The sequence below is a fragment of the Nerophis lumbriciformis genome, unplaced genomic scaffold (assembly GCF_033978685.3).
Source record: "Nerophis lumbriciformis unplaced genomic scaffold, RoL_Nlum_v2.1 HiC_scaffold_56, whole genome shotgun sequence".
NCBI classification, from domain to species: Eukaryota; Metazoa; Chordata; class Actinopteri; order Syngnathiformes; family Syngnathidae; genus Nerophis; species Nerophis lumbriciformis.
This window is the reverse complement of record NW_027316598.1, coordinates 262,501-270,000: the sequence shown is the minus strand read 5'-3', so window position 1 is coordinate 270,000 and position 7,500 is coordinate 262,501.

Sequence of the window (7,500 nt, the reverse complement as noted above, 5' to 3'; positions counted from 1 at the left end):
CGGAGGTCCAGGATTTCATTCATACGGGAAAAGTTGAAAATGTGTCCGAGACAGCGCCCCCTAGGCGGACGCGCGCTCCGGACAGAGCCCCTGTCGCTCAAGCACCAAGTACCTGGGTGGAATCAGTTCCAGGATTTCATTCATGCGGGAAAAGTTGAAAATATGTCCGAGACAGCGCCCCCTAGGCGGACACACGCTCCGGACAGAGCCCCTGTCGCTCGAGCCCTGGAAGCCCTAAGTACCTGGGTGGAATCAGTTCCAGGATTTCATCCATGCGGGAAAAGTTGAAAATGTGTCCGAGACAGCGCCCCCTAGGCGGACACACGCTCCGGACAGAGCCCCTGTCGCTCAAGCCCTGGAAGCCCTAAGTACCTGGGTGGAATCAGTTCCAGGATTTCATTCATGCGGGAAAAGTTGAAAATGTGTCCGGGACAGCGCCCCCTAGGCGGACACACGCTCCGGACAGAGCCCCTGTCGCTCAAGCCCTGGAAGCCCTAAGTACCTGGGTGGAATCAGTTCCAGGATTTCATCCATGCGGGAAAAGTTGAAAATGTGTCCGGGACAGCGCCCCCTAGGCGGACACACGCTCCGGACAGAGCCCCTGTCGCTCAAGCCCTGGAAGCCCTAAGTACCTGGGTGGAATCAGTTCCAGGATTTCATCCATGCGGGAAAAGTTGAAAATGTGTCCGGGACAGCGCCCCCTAGGCGGACACACGCTCCGGACAGAGCCCCTGTCGCTCAAGCCCTGGAAGCCCTAAGTACCTGGGTGGAATCAGTTCCAGGATTTCATCCATGCGGGAAAAGTTGAAAATGTGTCCGGGACAGCGCCCCCTAGGCGGACACACGCTCCGGACAGAGCCCCTGTCGCTCAAGCCCTGGAAGCCCTAAGTACCTGGGTGGAATCAGTTCCAGGATTTCATTCATGCGGGAAAAGTTGAAAATGTGTCCGAGAAGGCGCCCCTTAGGCGGACACAGGTGTCTGCATGAGCCCCTGTCGCTCAGAAGCTGGAAGAGCAGTTTGAAAAAGGACCGGGGTAAAGAGGGGGAAAGCACCATATATGTGTCCGGGAAGGCGCCCCTCGGGCGGACACAGGTGTCTGCATGAGCCCCTGTCGCTCAGATGCTGGAAGATCAGTTTGAAAAAGGACCGGGGTAAAGAGGGGGGAAGCACCATATATGTGTCCGGGAAGGCGCCCCTCGGGCGGACACAGGTGTCTGCATGAGCCCCTGTCGCTCAGATGCTGGAAGATCAGTTTGAAAAAGGACCGGGGTAAAGAGGGGGGAAGCACCATATATGTGTCCGGGAAGGCGCCCCTCGGGCGGACACAGGTGTCTGCATGAGCCCCTGTCGCTCAGATGCTGGAAGATCAGTTTGAAAAAAGAACCAGAGGATAGAGGGGAAAAACACCATATTTGTGTCCGAAAATAGCTCACTTTGACTCGGACGCGTTCCCTGTGATTTCAGCCTGTCAGACATGGTGCACATAGTAACGAGATGGAGGTGTTTTGGTCGACCAGGTAAAAAACGAAAAATCGAGAGAAGGTAAAAAGTAGGTGAAAAATTAAGCCTCTCTCGTTAAGGTACTTAGAAAAAATCCCAAAAAAAAAATGAACTCCCATTGAAATGAATGGGGAAAATTTTTTTTCTCGTTTTTTTTCTAAGTACAACAACGAGAGAAGGTAAAAAATGGTTTTTTTTAGCCTCTCTCGTTAAGGTACTTAGAAAAAAACCCAGATTTTTTATTTTCTCGTTTTTTTTCTAAGTACAACAACGAGAGAAGGTAAAAACAGGTGCTTTTTAGCCTCTCTCGTTAAGGTACTTGGAAAAAATCCGAGACATGTTTGGTCTTCCCCACTGACAGTGCGCCTTTGCTGGGTAAGTTGTGGACGTGCCAGGCACCCCCGGGACACCGGTGGAACGCGGCCGGACTCGTGGTACTCCAACCCGGGCATAATTTTGGATATTTCCCGGTCCTTTTTTTCCCCACTTTCCCAACTTTTCTTCTGAATCACAGTGCGCCTTTGCTGGGTAAGTTGTGGACATGGCAGGCACCCCCGGGACACCGGTGGAACGCGGCCGGACTCGTGGTACTCCAACCCGGGCATAATTTTGGATCAAATTCGGGACTTTTGCCCACTTTCCCAACTTTTCTTCCCAATCACAGTGCGCCTTTGCTGGGTAAGTTGTGGACATGCCAGGCACCCCCGGGACACCGGTGGAACGCGGCCGGACTCGTGGTACTCCAACCCGGGCATAATTTTGGATCAAATTCGGGACTTTTGCCCACTTTCCCAACTTTTCTTCCCAATCACAGTGCGCCTTTGCTGGGTGCGTCGTGGACATTGTAGGCACCCCGGAACCCTGGTGGAACGCGGCGGGACTTGTGGGACTCGAACCTGGGTGTGATTTTGGACCAAATGCGGGACTTTTGCCCACTTTCCCAACTTTTCTTCCCAATCACAGTGCGCCTTTGCTGGGTGCGTCGTGGACATGGCAGGCACCCCGGAACCCTGGTGGAACGCGGCGGGACTTGTGGGACTCGAACCTGGGTGTGATTTTGGACCAAATTCGGGACTTTTGCCCACTTTCCCAACTTTTCTTCCCAATCACAGTGCGCCTTTGCTGGGTGCGTCGTGGACATTGTAGGCACCCCGGAACCCTGGTGGAACGCGGCGGGACTTGTGGGACTCGAACCTGGGTGTGATTTTGGACCAAATTCGGGACTTTTGCCCACTTTCCCAACTTTTCTTCCCAATCACAGTGCGCCTTTGCTGGGTGCGTCGTGGACATTGTAGGCACCCCGGAACCCTGGTGGAACGCGGCGGGACTTGTGGGACTCGAACCTGGGTGTGATTTTGGACCAAATTCGGGACTTTTGCCCACTTTCCCAACTTTTCTTCCCACTCACAGTGCGCCTTTGCTGGGTGCGTTGTGGACATTGTAGGCACCCCGGAACCCTGGTGGAACGCGGCGGGACTTGTGGGACTCGAACCTGGGTGTGATGCCTTTGCTGGGTGCGTTGTGGACATTGTAGGCACCCCGGAACCCTGGTGGAACGCGGCGGGACTTGTGGGACTCGAACCTGGGTGTGATTTTGGACCAAATGCGGGACTTTTGCCCACTTTCCCAACTTTTCTTCCCAATCACAGTGCACCTTTGCTGGGTAAGTTGTGGACATTGTAGGCACCCCGGAACCCTGGTGGAACGCGGCGGGACTTGTGGGACTCGAACCTGGGTGTGATTTTGGACCAAATTCGGGACTTTTGCCCACTTTCCCAACTTTTCTTCCCAATCACAGTGCGCCTTTGCTGGGTGCGTCTTAGGCATTGTAGGCACCCCGGAACCCTGGTGGAACGCGGCGGGACTTGTGGGACTCGAACCTGGGTGTGATTTTGGACCAAATTCGGGACTTTTGCCCACTTTCCCAACTTTTCTTCCCAATCACAGTGCGCCTTTGCTGGGTGCGTCGTGGACATTGTAGGCACCCCGGAACCCTGGTGGAACGCGGCGGGACTTGTGGGACTCGAACTTGGGTGTGATTTTGGACCAAATTCGGGACTTTTGCCCACTTTCCCAACTTTTCTTCCCAATCACAGTGCGCCTTTGCTGGGTGCGTCGTGGACATTGTAGGCACCCCGGAACCCTGGTGGAACGCGGCGGGACTTGTGGGACTCGAACCTGGGTGTGATTTTGGACCAAATGCGGGACTTTTGCCCACTTTCCCAACTTTTCTTCCCAATCACAGTGCACCTTTGCTGGGTAAGTTGTGGACATTGTAGGCACCCCGAGACCCTGGTGGAACGCGGCGGGACTTGTGGGACTCGAACCTGGGTGTGATTTTGGACCAAATTCGGGACTTTTGCCCACTTTCCCAACTTTTCTTCCCAATCACAGTGCGCCTTTGCTGGGTGCGTCTTAGGCATTGTAGGCACCCCGGAACCCTGGTGGAACGCGGCGGGACTTGTGGGACTCGAACCTGGGTGTGATTTTGGACCAAATTCGGGACTTTTGCCCACTTTCCCAACTTTTCTTCCCAATCACAGTGCGCCTTTGCTGGGTAAGTTGTGGACATTGTAGGCACCCCGGAACCCTGGTGGAACGCGGCGGGACTTGCGGGACTCGAACCTGGGTGTGATTTTGGATAAAATTCGGGACTTTTGCCCACTTTCCCAACTTTTCTTCCCAATCACAGTGCGCCTTTGCTGGGTAAGTTGTGGACATTGTAGGCACCCCGGAACCCTGGTGGAACGCGGCGGGACTTGTGGGACTCTAACCTGGGTGTGATTTTGGATCAAATTCGGGACTTTTGCCCACTTTCCCAACTTTTCTTGCCCACTCACAGTGCGCCTTTGCTGGGTGCGTTGTGGACATGTCAGGCACACTGGTGGAACGCGGCGGGACTTGTGGGACTCGAACCTGGGTGTGATTTTTGATCATTTCGTGGACTTTTGCTATGCATGCCTTCTCCCCGCTAGTTTGATGTGTGCTGCTGCAAAAGTTCCAAGAGGGCGTTTTTGCCCCCCTCCAAACTCCCTCTCTTTGTTTATAGTGCATATTTTCTGCTGGATCTACTCTCTATTTACTCCAAGGAAAAAAACTAGCCGGTCGCGGCAAATTTTTACAATCGGTCGCCAAACTACGGCACGAGGGCCGAACGCGGTACGCCGGCGTCCAAGATACGGCCCGGGGATTTTTTTGATTTTTTGGGCTTTTTTTGATTTTTTTGGACATGTTGGGCATCCCAGGACTCGGGTGCGACTGCAGGACGTGTGGGGCTCTAACCTGGGTGTGGTTTTTGGTCATTTTTCCGGACTTTTGCCCACTTTTCCAACTTTTCTTCCCAATCACAGTGCGCCTTTGCTGGGTGCGTTTTGGGCATGTGGGGGGCACCTCGGACTCGGGTGGGACGCGGCGGGACTTGTGGCACTCGTACCTGGGTGTGATTTTTGATCATTTTGTGGACTTTTCCCCAGACACTCTCCACTTGTCTACCCCACTTCCCCTGTGACTTTGCTGGGGGGGCGTTTCCCCGCTGTCATTTGTAGTGTAAGGGTTACTTTTCTTTTTTTTCTGTCTGAAAATAGGGCCCCAAAAGGCCTCACACTCCCCGGGAAGACCTGATGGACGCCTCGGCGTCACTGAAACAGGCCAATCTGTCTGAAAATATGGCCCACGAAAGGCCTCACATTCCCCGGGAAGACCTGACGGACGCCCCGGCGTCACCGAAATACGGCAAACTGTCTGAAAATAGGGGCTCCAAGTGTTCCCCACTCTTTCTGGCCCACAAAAGGCCTCTCATTCCCCGGGAACACCTGTAGGACTCCCCGGCGTCAAGGAAATACGCCAAACCGTCTGAAAATAGGGGCCCAAAAGAACTGGAAATAATGTGTTTAATTTGGGGGGTGATGTCTATAATTATGGGGGTGCATTGGAGGCGGGAGTCCACTGGAGGGCTCCACACCGTCTGAATATAGGGCCCCAAAAGGCCTGGAATTAATGTATTTAATTTGGGGGGTGCATTTGCAGCGGGAGTCCACCGGAGGGCTCCAATTCCCCACTCTTTTGTTGACCTATGTATGGCCCCAAAAGGCCTCTCATTCCCCGGGGAGACCTGAAGGACCCCCCCGGCGTCACCGAAATAAGCCAAACTGTCTGAAAATAGGGGCTCCAAGGGTTCCCCACTCTTTCTGGCCCACAAAAGGCCTCTCATTCCCCGGGAACACCTGTAGGACTCCCCGGCGTCAAGGAAATACGCCAAACCGTCTGAAAATAGGGGCCCAAAAGAACTGGAAATAATGTGTTTAATTTGGGGGGTGATGTCTATAATTATGGGGGTGCATTGGAGGCGGGAGTCCACTGGAGGGCTCCACACCGTCTGAATATAGGGCCCCAAAAGGCCTGGAATTAATGTATTTAATTTGGGGGGTGCATTTGCAGCGGGAGTCCACCGGAGGGCTCCATTTCCCCACTCTTTTGTTGACATATGGCCACAAAAGGCCTCTCATTCCCCGGGAAGACCTGATGGACGCCCCGGCGTCACCGAAATAAGCCAAACTGTCTGAAAATAGGGGCTCCAAGGGTTCCCCACTCTTTCTGGCCCACAAAAGGCCTCTCATTCCCCGGGAACACCTGTAGGACTCCCCGGCGTCAAGGAAATACGCCAAACTGTCTGAAAACAGGGCCCCAAAAGAACTGGAAATGATGCCTTTAATTTGGGGGGTGATGTCTTTAATTTGGGGGGTGCATTGGAGGCGGGAGTCCACTGGAGGGCTACACACCGTCTGAATATAGGGCCCCAAAAGGCCTGGAATTAATGTATTTAATTTGGGGGGTGCATTTGCAGCGGGAGTCCACCGGAGGGCTCCATTTCCCCACTCTTTTGTTGACATATGGCCACAAAAGGCCTCTCATTCCCCGGGAAGACCTGATGGACGCCCCGGCGTCACCGAAATAAGCCAAACTGTCTGAAAATAGGGGCTCCAAGGGTCCCCCACTCTTTCTGGCCCACAAAAGGCCTCTCATTCCCCGGGAACACCAAAAGAACTGGAAATAATGTGTTTAATTCAGGGTGCATTTGCAGCGAGTGTCCACCAGAGGGCTCCAATTCCCCAGCTATAGTCCTGGTACTCTAAAATGATGACACATAGACAAAAAACCAAACTTTTCTATAGAGGCCTGGTACTCTAAAATAATGACACTTAGTCAAATTTCCGCCTTTTTTTGACTACTTCCAGCTAGGAGAGGGACTAATTTGGCGTTCCGTACCCAGGTGGAGAACCAAGGGACGTCGGCCTTCTTAAAGGGACATCCTCCTAGACACTTAGTCAAATTCACGCCTTTTTTTTTGGACTTCCAGCGAGGAGAGGGACTAATTTTGCTTTCCGTACCCGGGTGGAGAACCATAGCACGTCAGCCTTCTTAAAGGGAAATGCTCCTAGGCACTTAGTCAAATTCACGCCTTTTTTTTGGACTTCCAGCGAGGAGAGGGACAATTTTGCTTTCCTGACCCAGGTGGAGAACCATAGCACGTCGGCCTTCTTAAAGGGACATCCTCCTAGGCACTTAGTCAAATTCACGCCTTTTTTTTGGACTTCCAGCGAGGAGAGGGACTAATTTGGCGTTCCAGACCCAGGTGGAGAACCATAGCAGGTCGGCCTTCTTAAAGGGACATGCCCCTAGACACTTAGTCAAATTTACGCCTGAAAATAGGGCCCCAAAAGAACTGGAAATAATGTCTTTAATTCAGGGTGCATTTGCAGCGAGTGTCCACCAGAGGGCTCCAATTCCCCCACTATAGTCCTGGTACTCTAAAATGATGGCACTTAGTCAAATTTCCGCCTTTTTTTGATGACTTCCAACTAGGAGAGGGACTAATTTTGAGTTCCGGACCCGGGTGGAGAACCATAGCACGTCGGCCTTCTTAAAGGGACATCCTCCTAGGCACTTAGTCAAATTTCCGCCTTTTTTTTGGACTTCCAGCGAGGAGAGGGACTAATTTG